At 38.5% G+C, this 18959-nt stretch overlaps 1 protein-coding gene across 3 annotated transcripts in view; it reads right to left on the minus strand.

The window, feature by feature from the left end:
* LOC110375912 (cGMP-specific 3',5'-cyclic phosphodiesterase) overlaps window positions 1-18959 on the minus strand; it is a 122480-nt gene that overhangs the window by 69851 nt on the left and 33670 nt on the right. Inside the window, exon 1 of one of the 3 annotated variants that reach the window (XM_064040049.1) lies at window positions 15770-15790. The exons of the other annotated variants lie outside the window; for them this stretch is intronic. The gene's annotated coding sequence lies outside the window, so the exon portion shown is untranslated. Of the gene's footprint in view, window positions 1-15769; window positions 15791-18959 lie in introns of those variants that run through there. 3 annotated transcript variants of the gene reach the window in all.

The following is an 18959-nucleotide window of genomic DNA, read 5'->3' on the forward strand; positions in this document are numbered from 1 at the left end:
TTACATACTGCTCACAACTTCCTACAACAACAATTAAATCTTGACCTTAACCATAAGGTCCACGACCTCATGTTTACACACAAAACTAATCGTTCATTGAACAGTTAAATTACTAGGGAACACAATTCGTGTTAATTTTCCTCAAGCGCGTGTGGTCTGTGTGTCATTCGGACCAAGTTGCGGGAACCACGCATTCTTACTCATTGGTTATCATTCCTTGCGGGTTATGACAGCCTGGTAAGTAGCTGCCAGTGTTTCCTGCTTGAAGGTTATTCATTATTTTGTACGAATTTGGGTTATCAAGTAAGTTTTTATGTGGAAAAAGGAAAGTTGATGGCTTCCTTCTATCCCATACTTAGCTGATTTCTCGCCTTGAAGACTTACTTCATTCGCGTTCCGAAGCGTTTACTTTCCGGGTATATAGTCTCTTTCACTCACAAAATATGTAACGTACCAAGCTTTATATTGATAAGATTTTTTTTAAAATCGGTTCAACAGAACCAGAGATTTCGCCTTACTAACTCACAAACTCTTCATAATATTTGTAGTGTTCAAGACAAATCTCTTTTGATAGATATTTTAAAGATTTCATATTTTGTTAATGTCATATTTTTTCTATAATAAATTCATAATTAATTTAATATTGCAGTTATTCACAGGTAAGTAAGGCAATCAAACCAATAAAATTATTCGAACTACTTTTGACAGTCATTTGTCACCAGACAGTATGACGCTTCAAATGCAATATTACGATGACCACAAGCAAATTACTGCACTAACGATACTAGGTATTTGCGATGCACTTGCTTTAAAAACTAAAACAAAGCAATCTTGTGCAAAGCCAGCTGTTTTGTATGAACAATCGTTCCGCCCGGCCTTGTTCGGTAATGTAGGGGACTGGTTACTCATAGAACATATCGCTTGGTTTCATGAATGCCTGGTACTCGGTGTTCTGGATAAAGAAATGTTGCTAATGAATTGGCGGGATGATTCAACGAATAAAATTCATCATCACGCAATTTGTTTAATTACTGTGTTGGTTTAAGTTAGGTTTCGAAATTGGCTGTTATTGTATGTTATGCAGAGAAATAAGGATCATATAGTATAAGATAAGATAGTGTTGAGCATTAATTCAAACTCAAACTCAATTTTTTTTATTTCAAATAGGCCTATGAAAGCTCTTTCGAAAAGTCAAAGTTAGGTGCACGGTTCCACCGGCGAGAGATGTCGTGCGGTGTTCCGCAGGGGTCGGTACTGGGGCCGCTCTTGTGGAACATCGGCTACGACTGGGTGCTGCGCGCCGACCTCCCTAGCGGCGTCAGCGTGGTCTGCTACGCTGACGACACGCTGGTTCTGGCACAAGGGAGGTCGCACCAGGAGGCGGCCGACATAATGACGCGCGGGGTTGCGATAGTCATCGAGAGGATCCAGCTGCTGGGACTGGAGGTGGCCTTGCACAAATCCGAGGCCATGTGCTTTCATGGGCTTCGGAACGCGCCACCTTCAGGCTCCCAAGTCACGGTGGGGGGGGCTACCATCGGCGTCGAGAGGGCGATGAAGTACCTGGGACTCGTCCTCGACGGCCGGTGGAGCTTCGTCGAGCACTTCCGACGTTTGGGCCCCAAACTGGAGAAGGCAGGTGCTGCATTCAAGCGGCTCCTGCCCAACCTGGGAGGCCCAAACGCCCCCTGCCGTAAACTCTACGCGGGGGTCATGCGGTCCATGGCCCTTTACGGGGCCCCGGTATGGGCACGTTCGGCACGGCCGCGGGCTGTGCACTACCTGAACGTGCCCCAAAGGGTGATAGCCATTAGGCTAATCCGGGGGTACCGCACGATCTCCCGCGAAGCAGCTGGCCTACTCGCTGGACTGCCACCGTGGGATCTGGAGGCGAGGGTCTTCTTGCGCCTGTACGACTGGCGCGAGGAGGCTCAGCGCCGGGAGAAACCCGTTGCCGCGGCAAATTGTCGCGCAGCGGGCGGAGCTCCGGCGCGATCTCATGGTGGCCTGGAGGGAGCGACTATCGCAACCCAGTGCAGGGCACGCCACCATCGTGGCGGTAAGTCCCCTCTTTGAGGAGTGGCTCGGGAGGAGTCACGGCGCCCTCACGTACCGCATGACGCAGGTCCTCACCGGACACGGTTGTTTCGGGAGGTACCTGCACCGCATCGGTCGTGAGGAGGCGCCCGGGTGTCACCATTGTGCGGACAGCCCCGAGGACACGGTGGACCACACAGTCCAGGTGTGCCCCGCATGGGAAGGGCACCGCCGGGTCCTCGTCGAGGCTTTGGGCGGCGGCGACCTCGCGTCCGGCCCTGGTTCAGGCCATGGTCCGGGGCGAGAGAATGGGATGCCGTCGCCTCCTTCTGCGAAGCGGTCATGCTCGAGAAGGAGGAGGCGGAACGCCAGAGAGTTCGCACCTCTCATCCCGGCCGCCGCGCTGGACCAGGTAGACACCATGGGCGCCGGGTGTCGCGAGATGACTCCCGGCCACCGTAGGCGTGGGTCTGTGGGCGGTGAGTTCGGGTGGCTCATCGTCCCTCTGTCTTCCTAGACGACAGACCCGTGTCGACGGCGCGCGTTGTTCCACGCGCTCCTCAAAGAACGTCAGCAACCCAGCGGGGCCAGCAGGGCCAAGGCCTGCCGGGGCTGCGGGTTGTTCGAAAGAGATACCGCGGCCCTGGTACATAAAAGGCCTATGACGGAACACGACGATTTTAGTCAGTAAAAGTCTGACACTCCCTCACCGCTGCTAACCCACAGCGGGAGGGGTCATTTGATGATTTTACGTCGATAAAAAAAAAAAAAAAAAAAAAAGGTGCACGGTTCCAAAGAGTTGGTCTCAAAATCAAAATCAAAATCTTTTTATTTCACATAGGCCTTTGCAGGCACCTATGAAACGTCACATTAGTTGCACGGTTCCAAAAAGTTGGACTCATGGAGAAGAACCGGCAAGAAACTCCATAGACACTCTTTTTAAAAAGTAATATGGTCACAGTACAAACAGTCTATTACATAACAATAGTAAGCTCACAGAATTATACAATGCAAGAAAGTTAAACTGTAAATCTATACAATGCAAAGGGAGAAGAAAAAGTCGTTTAATTGCCAGGGAAGCCACACATGGAGAGATGAGTTATCGCCATATAATATCTTTATCGTCAACAAAGTCTTGAATTTTATAATAAGCTTTTTTAATTAGGGTGGATTTTAAAGTGTTTTTAAATTTTATATCCGTGAGATCGGTTACACACTTAGGCAGCTTGTTGTAAAAACGGACACAATTCCCTAAAAACGATTTATTCGATTTCGTTAATCTGAATCTCGGAACTACTAGCTTGTGTTTGTTTCTTGTATTAATGGAATGTATATCACTTTTAACACTAAATTGATTTAAGTTTTTCCGTACGAACATTATATTTTCTAGTATATAAAGAGAAGGTAGTGTCAGTATGTCAATTTCTTTAAATAATTCTCTTAATGACTCGCGAGGGCCGAGGCCATAAATTGCACGAACTGCCCTTTTCTGGAGAACGAAGATTGAGTTTACGTCAGCCGCTGCCCCCCACAGTAAAATGCCATAGGACATAATGCAATGGAAGTAAGCGAAATACACGAGCCTAGCAGTAGCAACGTCAGTAATCTGTCTTATTTTTCTGACTGCATAAGCTGCGGAACTCAGCCTCTTTGACAGTGCTGAGATGTGGGCACCCATTGCAATTTAGAGTCAATGGTGATGCCCAGGAAGACGGTTTGACTAATAACATCTAGTTTATTATCGTCCAGAACGATATTGAGCCCTACTGGTGTTACATTGGGTAAAGAGAATTTAATGCATTTCGTTTTGGAAGAATTAAGAAGCAAGTTATTCGCGGCAAACCACTTGCTCAGAGTAACCAAGCTATCGTTTACGTCTATAGGACTAGATTCCTTTCTGTTAATTTTGAAGACAAGGGAAGTGTCATCAGCAAATAAAATAATATCAGAGATCACAGACATCATATACGGGAGATCATTTATGTAAGCTAAGAATAAAAAGGGACCTAAAATTGAGCCCTGCGGCACGCCCATTTTTACTAATGACCCAGATGAAGTTGAGCCACTTACGTCCACTACTTGCTGTCTATTTGACAGATAAGGAAAGAACGAGCGCGAGAGCTTTACCACGAATTCCGTAGTGGTTCAGCTTACAAATGAGAGTGTCATGGTCAACGCAATCGAACGCCTTAGAAAGGTCGCAGAAAATGCCCACAGCATCCCGCGAATCTTCCCAGGCGTTTAAGATTTGGGTGATCAATCTTGCACTTGCGTCAGTGGTAGACCTACCCTTTGTAAAGCCGTACTGACGGTCATGAAATATGTTGTCTCATGGAGACGAACCGACAAGAAACTCCATGGACACTCTTTTTTTAAAGAAAATAAAATTAATTGTGGATGGATATAGAGGAACTAAAGAAATGATGTTACTTGTGTGACGGAGAAATATGGAAGAGGAAAACACTTACTGCGATGACCACAAAATGAGGAATTATAAGGAAAGGGGAATCTTAATAAATGACGATGTTAGAGTTTAGTATAATTGACTGTTGGGGTTTTAACTGTGTTACCCTGTGAAAGATTATAATAAATACTTTTCATATTATTTCTGCATTGTTAAACAATTTTAATATAATAAATAAATAATCCTCTTATACCAAACCCTAACCGCAGTCTCTAATGGAAATTTCACTAAAATACACGCAAAGGTATGAAAACCCAGTTAATTTTCACACGACTCTCGTCATTTAAGTTTTAAATTACCTTCTCACGGACTTAATTAAAATCCGTGTGAGGCTCCAATTTACGTGTCGCATATACGGATGTGGTTATCGCGGTCTATGTAATCGGGACTTTAATTTTGTACAAAACTTTCCTGGTTTGCGTGATAAAACGTTTTAAATTAAAGCACCTACTCATTTAACGTAAATATAATACCTACTTATTCTGGTAAGTGTTATAGGCGACTTAAATAGTGAACCCTTTCACTTAATTGGTTTATATATGTATGTATAAACACTTTTAGCCTTTTCCTAACTTAAAAAAAAAAAAACATTATATACGAATTTCATGTACCTAACTCAGACTCTCTGTCTCAAAACTACCAGACTGATTTAAATGATATATGGCATACAGATGATCTGTAGCCTGAGACAGGATATAAGCTCCTTTTTGTACAGGTTTGGGAACTTATTGCATCGAAACGCGAATATAACCACAGAAAACACCTATTAAAATATATCTCGTCTCACCCTTTCCATTAGAAAATTACAAAATTAATAACGCACCGCCAACTTAAAAGTACCAGGCGCCCATAACCGCCGAGGTAACTAAATCAAAAAAGCCATTAAACGCTAGTCGCATGCAGCTAATTCCACTGAATATGCAGAGAGCGGGTAATTGAATCGATAGCCCGCAGATGCTCTATGATTCCCTGATACCGAGTAAGGAAAGAGCGGAGATGCCATAATGAAGGTAGGTCAGGCTTCTTCTAGGTCAAATTCGTGCGGTTGGCATGATCAAAATGATTGTGACCACGCTCTTCACTGATCCCCTCTAAATACTATAGAGAGTTGCTACCTGATTGCTACCAACTACCATTAGTTGCTACCAATTGCTACCCTCAGGCTTTTGAAGAAATCGGCACGTAAATTGACATCTATTCTGATATAAGGATGGCTGTCACCGGTGACAACGGCGCAAAAGTTTCTTATGGCAAGTAAGATCATGGTCGGCTCCAAAGAAGGCGTAGGAGGGCGAAAACAGTAACGTTCCTCGTCCCCCGCTCACCCGCATTTTGGCGCGCTATTTTCTTAGGCTATTTTTCGCCATGGCACCTCCGCTAGTCATTTCGTTTTCCGTGTTCCTGGTATGTCTGAGGAGGTCAGTTAGTCAGGATATTGGATAAAATCTTGACTTAAAGCCGACGGAGAATTTTGTTTGGAAATGGAATAATGGTAGAATGGGGTCGATGGATTCGGGGGTGGATTGAAACAGATGAAAGTAGTATTTTGTTAAAAATTCTGTCTCCATTTGCACCAGAAATGGTAAACGAATCCTTACTAATATCATAAATGCGAAAGTTTGTATGTATGTATTGATTTATGTTTAAATAGACGGGCCCCTTTCATGCAAAAACTACTAATTGGATTTTTATGAAACACGGCAGTAATACAGCCTGTACACCAGAGTAACATTAGGCTACTTTTTCATCCAAGTGCGGAAAGCAGTTCTCTCAGGAAGCGGGTGAAATCTCTGGCAGAAATTATATTTAAAAGAAAACATAAGTGAATTCGTTTACCTTACATAACATATTTTTTTAGATTATCGTCATAATACCAACATCGTAGCTACCTATTTCCGTGGGCCCTCGCTAAAAGGCTGGGAAGACTGCCAACGAGAGATGAAAGCCGGAAGCCAAAGAAAGTGGAGCTACTTTCAAAACTCGGGGGAAGTTGGGGAATTTATTAATAAGTCGCTACGTTTATTTATGTACTTACCGAGAGTGAATCATTTTATATTTAGATGTTGATATTTTAAAATATACGTAGTAATAGATTGGGAAATGTATTTCGTTTCCAAATATATTTACCGAAGTTTGTAAATGAATACAGGGCTGACAAATCTCAATTAAAAATTGTTTATTATTGATGAGAAGTCATCATATGACTTGCTGTGGGGACAATCACAAAATACTCATAAACAAGAAACTGTCAAAATACCTAATGTCTGTAGCAAAACAAAGAAAAGCGCTTTCATACTAGCTGATTTTCCACTCGACATCGAAAAATCCGCTAGTGTACACCCGCTCGCTTTAAGAGTCACTCTTTGACACTCCTTGACGTTACACCACGCTGAAAGAAATATCTGCTGTCGTCGTGGCCTAGTGGGTAAAGAACCAACCTCTCGAGTATGTGGGTGTGGGTTCGATTCCAGGTCAGGCAAGTACCAATGCAACTTTTCTAAGTTTGTACGTACTTTCTAAGTATATCTTGGACACCAACGGCTGATAAAAAGGTGAAGGAAAACATCTTGAGGAAACCTGGACTATAGTCTGAAATCACCAACCCGCATTGAGCAAGCGTGGTGATTAATGCTCAATCCTTCTCCCTGTGAGAGGAGGCCTGTGCCCAGCAGTGGGACAATAAAAAGGCTGTAACTGTAACTGTAACTGAAAGAAATATCATTTACTGAATTCCCACTTTCAAAATAAAGGCTCATCACTTACCTCTTAGTCTATATTGTCAAATAAGAATTACCAGCTATTAATGAACGTTCCATTCTACGCTAGCCACCGCAGCTAGTAAATTGTGGTGCTACATAACTTATACATACATATAACGCATTAGTGTGCGGTTTTGTTCGTGCTATGTATACATGTATAATATGTGTATGTATGTAGGACTGTTAGTGAATCTGATTATACATGGACTAAGTATAATTAGATTGTGTCTAAAGCCTTGGTTACACGGTACAAATAACGTTCACTGAAAACATAATCCTCCGTTTTTTGTTAAAACACTTGTTAACATAGAAAGTTGAATGTGAAAATTCATAGTAAACAGTGGTTTTAAGAAAACTGTCGTTTATTTTGTCTGTGAACTTGGGCCTTTGAATTTTCCCACTCACACCATAACTAAGTATGTATTTAATTACGATTTTAATTTTCAAATCTCTTTGAACAAAACATTGACACATACAGAATGTCTAATAAGACTGCCAGGGAAAGAGTGTCTGTGTTGACTGATTGTTCGTCGATACAAATAATACAGAAAAGTTACAGGAGTTCACATAAAGCCGCGTACGCACGTACGAACAAATTTGTTGCGTTACATGATATGCAACAACTTGGTTCGCACGTGCGTACCACTATCGAACATCGAACACTCTGTTCGTCAAACATGTTCGCGGCGATCCTTGTAGTGTGTTCTGTATGGACGGTGTTCGAAGAGCTTTAATAAATGTTACGCAACAAAACTGTTCGTATACCTAGATCTGGGCGGGGTGCGGGCGCGGCAGAGGTCCTACCCGTACCTAAGTTCTCGACGTCGACGAATCACTGCGAACATCAAAAAATTCTCCGCTACTTCACAATCGACCACTTCCAACGGCGCCGTCATGGCTACTAAGATAGAGTTCACGACTGTTGTTCGCGAACTCGACTCGAACTATGTTTGCGTTCGTGTTCGAATATGCCGTCCATACGCACGAACCAAATGTTCGGGTGTGGTGTTTGTGTTCGCTATGTTCGTGTTCGTACGTGCGTACCGCCTTAACAACCTATCGGTTATATTGAAGGAATCCATTTCACCACTCGAACATAGCTTCCCATTATAACAATAACTCAAAATATTTACCCAAAAAAGTTCAAAAACAAAACAACAACAATAACAGCTATTTTTACCCAAACCTGACAGCTATTTTCGCAAACCATAAACAAATATTCGCCCATTCGAACGGGCCATTAATTCGCGCAGTCCACACCAATTCGCATTGATGTCACTTATTAATATTTCACATAAATATTGTTTCAGTAGGAAATATGGAATTGCATTAAAATCATTGGGAATGCAATAAAATGGACATCAAACGGTATTTACGTCAGTGAAGAGTTTTGTGTTGTGTTCGGTAGTTTTTGGGTCAAGAATATGGCTAGGGCTGTCAAGCATTTTGTTTAGGAATTTACACATTTAGTTTGACTTATTTAGATTTAGCACTGGTTATTCCTGGCTATGTAACTGTCATTGAACATCTTTGAAAGTCGTTACAGGCTTTCAGAAGGCTGTAAATCTTGCCAAGGGATATTGGGTTGCCCGGGTAAATGAGTTGAGGAGGTCAAATATGCAGTCATTGGTTCTCAGCTGCATCAGGTAAGAAAAGTTCGATGTTTGATTATGAAAGAATCAAAGAGTTACCTTTAACATAAATCAACGAAGAAATATATTTAGTTCCTGACTTGTATCTATCTGCACTATAACGAGTAAACCTTCAACATTTTTCCACCCGCATGAAGTCTTAAAATACTTAAGGACATCGTTTATTAATTTATGTACTTACTAGCTTTTGCCCGCGACTTCGTTCGCATGATATAGTGACTTCCGGCATATTTTTGGTTTGACCAATAGATGGCGCTATATGTCCGAAATAATTTTTTTTATTTTTTTTTTTGAAATAAAAACTATCCTATGTCCTTTCTCAAGTTCCAAACTATGTCTGTACCAAATTTCACACAAATCGGTTCAGTAGTTTAGGCGTGAAGAAAAGACAGACAGACAGACAGACAGACAGACAGACAGACAGAGTTACTTTCACATTTATAATATTAGTTAGGATTATCATTTTTCACGATAATATGCAATAAATGACAGTTTAATTCCGTAAAAGTAGTCTTTACTCTCAAGGTTTCCAGGCTAGCTGCCTCTGAATAAGTAGAGATTAATATCAAAACATTGGAAGATAAATATTGTTAAAATTCAGTCAGGATGGTTAATGCCAAAAGATGACACGTTTAAGCGATAGGTATTTTTTTTTAAATCTTGTAAATAAACATAAAGTATCATCCAAATTGTAAGGAATACGTATTTAATTTTCCTTCAAAAATATAATTTCATCTACATCGCAAAATAATTGTACATATTTATTCCGTTCCAATAAACACACGAGGAACGCGATCTTCATCATTATATGTTACTCTTATTTCCACGAAATAAAACATACATTATGTATGTAAATATAATCGAATGACAATTATTTACTTTTCTTTGAGTTTCATATTGAAGATCTTTTTTATATCGAACTGGCTTCTTTCCTCAGGTTCCGCCCGCAACTTGAGGAAGCTACTTTCCGCAGTAAAAAGCCTATAGCCTTCCTGTATGGTCTATCCACCATTGTAAGAAATTTTAAAATCGTTGCATTAATTCCAGAGATCAACGCTTTCAAGCAAACAAACGTACCTACTCTTTTGAACTTTTGTAATATTAATTTAGATTACTTTAAAATAAAACGTCATTAATTAATGAAAATGAACGTGAATAAAATACAGTTCTAAGTATTTAAATAGGGGACGTTTGTCTAGACTTAACTCAATTCAAACTAAGTCTAATTCAATTTCTTTTTGTAGTTAAAAACTTTTTCTTATAGTTTTTTTAACTATTTACATAATGAGTTTAGAGTTTGTCTTTTGTTTTATTGAAATGTTATTAAAAACAAATATATAAGCAATTTTAAACATTTTGTTGGAAGTTATAACTTTAAAACTCAATTTAATTTACTTGTTTTTCATTGTTGGTGACTACTTTTTTGGTAAACTGTCAAAAAATGGAATCTGCTCAAAAGGCAAAGTTATGCTTCTTTTTTTATATAGAAATGGACTTCTTTTGCTTAAGTAACTTTTATTTTAGCATAGACGTTTTTTCTATGAGGATTTGTCAAAAAACTACCATCCGTAGGCTAAACGAATCGATTCTTATCCAGAGAACCCACGCATTGGAGCATAGTAGTTTACCTATGGGTTCCTACCTCTCTACTCACAAACAAAAATATCTTTGTTTTTTGAATAAAATTGGGTTTTATGATACATCTATCTTCGAACATGTTTCAACCCTAACTAAGATGCAAGCGGACGCGAATTGTCAACAAGAATTATGTGTCAGATAAATGTAGGTCCGCCTCACGCACACCACTGCAACACGTATATACACGAGTGTGTAGCTGTGTGCGTTTGTATAAGTGTGGGAAAATGGCGCCTGCGTTTGTTATTGTTTTGCATAGATTTGAATAGTGAAGTGTTTAATGATATGTTTTTGGAGGAAAAACTGAAAAGGCTTGTGTATGATTTGAAAATATTGACTGGTAGATTAGTGAGAAAGTTTTAGTTAAGTAAATAACGTACAATTAATGTGAAAAAAATATCAACAGCCACATAGGTTGATCGATCATAAGGTAAAGCAACGCTTTCCGCGGTCGGTCTTTGGACGGGTGACCATCTATTTCATAACTAGTTCCTTCGTGGTAAGTATCGAGTATTGTACGAATCTACCTCTAAAATATATTTTACAGCACACTACGCAACGTTATACAAAAGTAACAAAGCTATACTGTAAGAGGAAAGTTTCAGCGAAGTTTAATGCGCCATCAAATATTCCTTAGAAGTTGCGAGTTGCTTCATTGTGGTTCAGATCAATACACCTACTTATATCGTGACAATACACAGGTGAATACAGAAGATACATATTCTATTCAACCTATTCTTACTTACCAGTAATTATGGTTACTGACATCCCGAGGAAACTACTTCGCGTATACTGATGTGATACCTATGACAGTCAAAAATAATGTACTTTTCTAGTACTTAGTATTTTTACAACGCTAGAAACTCACAATTTACCTCTTCATAATATTAATTAGTTATTAGGAGTAAGTTTATGTTTTTTGTACACAACATGTACTTTTTCGGACTAGGAGATATTCAAGCTTAAAACACATTACAGAAAATAAGACCGAGAAAAAGAGAGACAGAAAAGAAATGATACCAAACTAATTTACTTAGAGATATCTATCTCTAAGCCCAGACTTCACCTTCGGCTTTGTCATGTATTGTGGTAAACCACCAATAATGACCGGAATACCTTTAATATTTAAAAGAAAAACGACGAAAAGAGAAAAACTTCGAATATTATTCGCGAAAGCCACAATGAAGGAGAGAGTTATAATAAAGGATCGCATTTTTGAAAATTCGTGTGTATTAAGAATGTAAGAACGCAGAAATAAGCAATTAATTAAATGAAACGTAGTAAATATTTATGTAAGTGTTATGTAGTGAAAACTTAATTAAAGTGAAACGAAAGTTTTTTATCTAATGGTTTAATTCAAAGGTTAGTATGGAATGGCTGTACAGGTTTATTAACACGTTGAGAATTTATCATAACGGTAACTACAGCTAAACATGCAATCCTGAATTTGAATCCTAGACTAGAACAAGCCCTGAGGGGCTGTGGGATTATTTACGCGATCTGGTACGCAAAAGGCTTTAGAAGGAACATAGTGGGTTTTAGTCAGTAAGAGTCTGACACTCCTTCACGAAGCTAACCCACAACGGGAGGAGTGCCATAACGGTAACTACGGCATAACATGCAATCCTGAATGTGAATCCTAGACTAGAACAAGCTCTGAGGGGCTGTGAGATGGTTCGAAAGAGTTACCTGGTATACAAAGGACTTCACAAGGAACATGGTAAGTTTTAGCCAGTAAGAGTTTGACACTCCCTCACGATGCTAACCCACAACGGGAGGAGTCACCAATGATTTTCCACCTCAAAAAACGGGCACACACACACAAACACATATGCAGCACACATACACAAATGCTGCACACACACACATACATGCAGCACACACACACTCACATGCAACAAATATTCACATGCATAGTTGGAGAGGTTAATAAGTCTACCAGGCATATGAAACCCATATTTCTAGTTAGCTTTCCAAAATACACAGTTGACTTTTCCTTTGCGATTTTCTCAAGCTTTCTCACTATTACCATATTTTTGAAGTATTTGTGTTTGGGCTGAGAAGAGTTTGCGTCTATCGATATCTTATAAAAACATCGCCCGAGATTGCCTGAGGGTAAGTTCCATCGAAAGCCGACATCTTTTGTACACAATTTGTAAAGGATGCCTTATCAATGCAGCCTCAAAGATCGTCCTTTTTGAAGAATCCTGAATATTACGTTATAATTTTGGTCTTTTTGGGTAATATTTTTGGTATCCTTTTGTTATATTCTTGACTTAAGTCACTAAAAGTGAAAATGGCTGCCTGGAGACACCGACTGTTAAACGACTGAGTTTTGTTACTTCATCAACTGATCGTAATTCATCATAATCAGCCTCCGGCCATGAATGGCCGGAATGGTTTCTTCTTCCATACCCTTATATCTGCCATTATTACTATGGCTAAAATACACTAACAAATACAATAACATTAATAAACACTCGATTCATTGAATGAATTCATCATAATTTCTAACTAATCTTCTTCAAAACTAACCAATAAAACAGGCTAATTTTTGTTGTTGACATGCGGTAAATGAAGTAGAACAGTAAAAAATAAAATGCTGAACCCCCCCTGAGGACGTGTGTAGGCCGCCACAGGTGGGCTCTTAACTCGCGGCTTTTGTTTTAACGTGCTATGACATACACTTTAACTTGTGAGGTACGTTTATCTTGAGACGTGCGATTTTCAAAAGATTTTAATACTGATATTAAAAGGCTGCAGAGTATGCTTTTGAATTTTTGGACGCGTTAATATCTGGAAGTACTGACCCGGTTTGATTCTGATAAATGATCATTGTTAGCCCATTTATTGTGACTGGCTGTAGGCTACAGGCTATAGGCTTTTTATTCAGGCGCGTGAAGTAGATCTCCACGAGACAAGGGTTAAACTGCTAGTAAAACAATGGCTACATACGACATACAACTAGATCAACTTCCTAACCCTCCACTATAAGATTATCACCCTGCATTCAAACTCAGTAAGCACCACAAAAAAGCGCATCATTCCTACACACAAAAAATATTACGCAGATTCTAAAAAAAACATTTGCAGCATAAGTAATAGACATTCAGGTGAAGAGTCCTCGCCGCTAACGAACCGTCTCTTTTTAATGTTAATTACACTAGAGCTTCCCTCGCTAATCAGACATCCGTAACTCTACGTACGGATTTAGCGGATCCGGATTTTATTCTGAGCACGGATCTGTTTGTGTGTGTTCCTTTTGTCTCATTAGTGATTGTGTCGAATTAGTTAATGGTATTTGTAGTGTTTTGATGTAAATAGTATAATTATATACCAGTGCACTATACGATACATGTATATCCTATGTAAACAAAACCTGGTTCGAATGACTAGCAATCATAACATTGACATAGTAATTTTTCATCGAAACTTGACCTAATATTAAAAGTCTTTATTGCATTCTGAAATTCTTACATAAAAGTTATTATTATTATTGCACACATAAATAAATTTTGACACACTGAAAACAGAAAGATTATGCACAATGGCGAGCTTAACCCACGTAACGTTATAATATCTAAATACATATTACATCCAACGTTGTAATATGTAAGTTGTATCATAAATAATGACTACATTTTAAGCACACTTGACCAGATTAGCTGCAGTTTTTCATCGTTTTGTCATCCCCGCCCTTTTCATTCATATCGTCCCTTACATCCATCCATCTTTTTTTTGTCCGGCCCCACCCTCCGCAATCCACCTATATTTATAGTCATCACTCAATCAAACGCCCTCTGACACTACCATGCCTCATACAGTGGAATTGCAGAAAAAAATGCCTTTGTATAAAGGTTCCTTTCTATTGGTATTAAGTAATTAGTGACGAAAAATATTATATGATCTTACGAGACTTACCTATAACAGCCAATAGTAAAAGTGATGTAAGGGAGCTGTTTCTCACACATAGATAGAAAGTAAGCTACCTATATGTAATTTTATACATCATTTTTAATAAGCGGTAAGTTTCATCAAAATCCTCAGTAGTTTTAGCATGACAAAGTAACCAACATACCCACACACGGTAAATTCTTACACTAAAGTTGTTAACTTCCACAAAAAAATTGAGAGTGCATTTCCTGTGTCCTATAATAGTTACGCGTCGTATCAAAACCACACATTATCTCATATTAAATCATCAACTACAAGCTACATACAAGACATGCATTTCCCTCTCAGTAACACGAACGTACAGACAACGCGATGTAACGCTAGTTAATTAGAAGCTCTAGTTAGTTAGCGGCTAATCAGCGCGGCAGATCCGGGGTTAGAGATGTTACTCTATCGATACGGAATACCGACTTGTGAGCTGCGTTCGAGGGTATTTTTTGCTTGTGGTAGATGGTACGTAATAATATAATAGTGAGGGTTACCCTTGCACGAGAAGGTATTATTACGGCTGAATACTGAAAAGTGCTGTTCAAAAATTATAAGTCGCGTAAGTTTAGAATTAAACCACTTTTTAAAGAAAATATTGTTTTTCAAAACGTGGCCTTCACAACTCATTTCCCTTAAACCATACCAATACTTGAAATCAACCCCATTCAAAACGATTTTCCTTTAAATTCAAGAATAACAACAAACATATCTAATCTTTTATCTCAAAAAAGAAACCCCTTTACTTAACCAGTTCTATTTATCTCTGCACTTGTGAACCCTATTTATAAGATTCGATCTATCCGAGCTTTGGCCGGGGATAGTTTAAAATCCCCGGTTATCCGGCGTTATGTAAGACATTACCCGGTTTGAGGTCAGTGAACTTGTGGAGACTCGCTGTCTTTATGGCGATTGGGTAATGTTGAGAATGTGCAATACTATGTATGTTAAACTTAGTTAAGGGTGGACTTACATAAATATCTTGGTTGAAAAGAACATGCTATTTAAACTTCAACAAAAATTGAAAATTGACCACAAGTTATAACTTCTAGACATTTGATCAATATGTTTAATTTTTTCATCAAAACTACGGTACCTACACTTAATTTTTGCGATGACAAAAAATGGTAAAATTTTGTGATGAAATGATAAGTGTAGAATCGCTCTAAAGATGGAAAACACCTTCTGGTAGTTTATTCACAAAATATTTACATTAATTGAAAAAAATGGTTGTATTTTCGTTTTATTTAAATCTGTCCATCGTTACAGTAACGTCTACTTACAACTTTTTGACTGCTGATGCCATCTCTCTTACCCTGCAAAAAAAGAAGAAATGCATGAGTACATGTGGAAATCATCTTGTAGAAGATAATGGTCAGGTTTCAGTTTTATGAAACCCCCGAATCTTACCCGGGACCTCCTATCTTGTCTTATAACTCCCTTATAACTTCCTTTAAAAACTACTGACAATGCTACATACTAGACATAAAACACAAAATATAACTATTCATAAAGCTTGTAGCCCAAGAAAAGTAAAACTTAGGGCTTTCGTCACCACTGCGGGATTGTTCGAAAGAGTTACCGTGGACCTGGTACATAAAAGACCTACGAAGGAACATGATGGGTTTCAGTAAGAGTCTGACCCTCCCCCTCACGCTGCTAACCCACAGTGGGAGAGGTCATTTGATGATTTCCCATCCAAAAAAAGGTCTCCTATGACACCCACATCATTACAACCTCCTTACTCAGTATTAAACCCTTTTTCACATTCATACTAAGCTTCGTTCATTGCTCGAAAGGTTAAACACACACATACAAAGATAATTATTGTGGGTTACAGGTGGGATTATTTTTAAGGGGAAAACTGGTGTCGGTTATATTATTTTTGAAGAAACAATGGAAAGTGATTGTCATGTTTGTTTTGTGGTGAACTGGGTATATAAAAAGGGATTATAAGATTATATTCATTAAGAATTATTGGATGTTTCATATTCATATCTGTCTAGTCTTTTGCCAACTATGTAAGGGTCGGTGGTATAAAAATTTAGGCACTTTTCGGTTTTCTGTGCTTTTAGAAAATGCTTCATAAGTGAGCGACCTCAAGCCCTAACAATCACTCCACTAAACTTTCTGCTATGTATTGAACATCTAAGAACACTGTCATATCCAACACCTTACGTCAGAGGTTACCACATCCAAAACCAGTCTTTTAAAACTCAAGCATTTTTTTTTTGCAACATAAGAATTAACAAAATAACGCATTCAGTTATGCAAAGCTCTCACATCTTTACAGGTTTCAGTATTAAATTAACCTTTCCAGTAACAAGTTGTACCGGCGGCCATTTTGTGTAAACTGGCGAGCACTCATAAGTGGTATTACAATTAAGTCTCGCGGATTAAACCGGATTAAACCGGTTGTCGGATTAAATGCAAAAAGCGCGGACGTCTGTGAAAACTGGATGGTATTACTGGTGGTATTATTTTTTTTGTTTGTTTGTTTATTTGTATTTTTTTGGGGAATGCTAGAGGAGGGTTTATGAACAGTTTATTTTAAAAGCACCTAAACGTTATATCTTTAAAGGTTAGTAAATTAGATCGCAGAAACGAAAATTGCAGAAATTTCAGATGAAAGTGTATGTTCCTGGGGCGGTCCTTTTTTGTTAATTCTTGGACTCGGCTAAAAGTGTATGTTTCTGTATCGGTATTTTTTATTAACTAAAGTTGGATTAAAATTAAGTAAGAAACATGCTCCATTTTATATCGTTTTTTTTTTTTCAATTAATATTCCATATTTTGCAAGAAATATAGGACAAAATTTTAATTCCAAGAAAGCTTCACGGCAATTTCTCCACGCTAAACTTTTCAAAGAAATCCGAATTTACATAACCAATTTGTTTAAAAGGCACTTCAAAATCAAAGACATATTTCCTGTAAATGATTACGAAATACTTCAACTTTTCGCAGTTGATTTTCGGGGAAAAGTCTCGGAATAATTTGGTCACCCCAGTGGGTACCACAGGGTAACCACAGTTCACGCGATCCGTACGAGACCACAGCTGGTTCAATAATAAACGAGTTGCGGTCAGAACTTTTGCTCGAAATCATTGTTCAGTTTTGGGAGTTCATCTAAAATCGTATTTGGTTGAAATTGTTTTTAAATACCGGGAAGAAATAGTAACAGTATTTTTCTGATAGTTTTCGACAGTTTTCCATGGAAACTACTTACGAACACCCGCATAGAAGATAGCCGATAGCCTTTCTCGATGACTTCGAATCTCTTATAAAATTAAACTTATGTGATAAAAGAATAAAATACAAAGAACAGAACAAGTACTATAAAGAAAGCAGACCTTTAATAATCCATGTCATGACCTATGTCCAAACCTGCTTGCTTGCTTTGTGAAATTCCTTTTTAAATAAAAAAAGCGATATCCTGCCTGACTAAACCCTGACAAAAACACAGCAGTCGCATAATCCTCAATCCTTCTCATTACCAGAAGAGAACTCAAAACAATTACAGACCGTACCTAGTACCATTAACAACCTGAGCCATCATTAGAACTGCCAACGAGTGCCAATTAGTACCAATTTAGTTCCTCGTTCATTTAGCTTTTTAACCGAAGTTTATTTAAGAGTCTTTGCGAAGTAATTGAGTTATTTCGATACTTGTCGTGAATTTATTTGTGTTATTAGTATAAAGTGGATTAGGACTTTAGCGAGTGGCGGCTGAAATGTAAAGCTTGAAGCGGTTGGTCTGTAGATGGGTTAAGGCGGCGTTTGAATTGTTAAACGTTTTTTTAGCCCTCAGAAAATTAAGACATTAAAAATCATGGTTTAAGCTAGTCCGGGACCGTCCGGAAAATCTTAAATTAATCACAATTATTTCACTTCTTATATTGAAATCTCAAATTGAGTTAACTATTCTTGCTCACAAGCCGTTTTAAATAAGTAACACAAAGAGAACAAGATTGACAATCCGTTGTTAAACTTCAAAAAAAGTCAGAAATAACGAGTTGTATTTAAACTTTTAAAGACTTAGAAACTCTTTGATACAATACCTATTTAAAGTCTTATTTGCAATCACTGTCTGCAAAGATTGAGTGCGGGATGTTACATTATCATCTTTTTGCCGTTTTACAAAGCAATCGTAAAATTTTAATGAGTTGTAAATTGTAAACAATTCTCTTCTTGAGTAATTTGCTGCTATTGACAAATGGTTAGCCTCATCTAGTTTTAAAAAATAATCATCAAAAATAATCATAGTTTTAAAAAAGCTTTATAATCATCGTGTAAGAAAATATCAAAACGAAATCGTTACTTAGCCAATTTTTTTCATTTCATTTTCAAAGACGTTATTTTAAAAATCGAAATAGGTGTTTCCACCACGGGATCCAATGTTTGTTCCATTTTCAAGGGTTTTTAAATTAAATGGGCACCATGCTGACATAAAAAGTTGTTAACACAAACGACAAA

Source organism: Helicoverpa armigera, chromosome 21 (assembly GCF_030705265.1).
Source record: "Helicoverpa armigera isolate CAAS_96S chromosome 21, ASM3070526v1, whole genome shotgun sequence".
NCBI classification, from domain to species: Eukaryota; Metazoa; Arthropoda; class Insecta; order Lepidoptera; family Noctuidae; genus Helicoverpa; species Helicoverpa armigera.